We start from the raw sequence: 950 nt of genomic DNA, 5'->3' as shown, positions 1-950 counted from the left end.
GGTTCCGTCAAGGCCGCTCTACTGGTGATCTTCTGGCTTTCCTTACTGAGTCTTGGTCATCCTCTTTGAGAGATTTTGGCGGAACTTTTCCTGTTGCCTTGGACATACCAAAAGCTTTTGATAGAGTTTGGCACAAAGCTTTGATTTCCAAACTACCCTCCTACGGTTTCTATCCTCTCAGTAACTTCATCTCAAGTTTCCTTTCTGACGGTTCTATTGCTGCTTTGGTAGACGGTCACTGTTCTCCTAAATCTATTAACAGTGGTGTTCCTCAGGGTTCTGTCCTGTTTTGATCGCCAGTATGGGTTCCGTCAAGACCGCTCTACTGGTGATCTTCTGGCTTTCCTTACTGAGTCTTGGTCATCCTCTTTTAGAGATTTTGGTGAAACTTTTGCTGTTGCCTTGGACATATCAAAAGCTTTTGATAGAGTCTGGCACAAAGCTTGCATTTCCAAACTAGCCTCCTACGGTTTTTATCCTTCTCTCTGTAACTTCATCTCAAGTTTCCTTTCTGACCGTTCTATTGCTGCTGTGGTAGACGGTCACTGTTCTTCTCCTAAATCTACGAGTATTAACAGTGGTGTTCCTCAGGGTTCTGTCCTGTCACCCACTCTCTTCTTATTATTCATTAATGATCTTCTAAACCAAACTTTTTTGTCCTATCCACTCCTACGCTGATGATACCACCCTGCACTTTTCCACGTCTTTTCATAGACGTCCAACCCTTCAGGAGGTAAACATATCACGCAGGGAAGCCACAGAACGCTTGACTTCTGATCTTTCTAAAATTTCTGATTGGGGCAGAGCAAACTTGGTATTGTTCAATGCCTCAAAAACTCAATTCCTCCATCTATCAACTCGACACAATCTTCCAGACAACTATCCCCTCTTCTTCAATGACACTCAACTGTCCCCCTCTTCTACACTGAACATCCTCGGTCTGTCCTTTA

Source organism: Scylla paramamosain, unplaced genomic scaffold (genome assembly GCF_035594125.1).
Source record: "Scylla paramamosain isolate STU-SP2022 unplaced genomic scaffold, ASM3559412v1 Contig19, whole genome shotgun sequence".
NCBI lineage: Eukaryota > Metazoa > Arthropoda > Malacostraca > Decapoda > Portunidae > Scylla > Scylla paramamosain.
The sequence above is the reverse complement of the archived record's forward strand: the minus strand, read 5'-3'. Positions refer to the sequence as shown.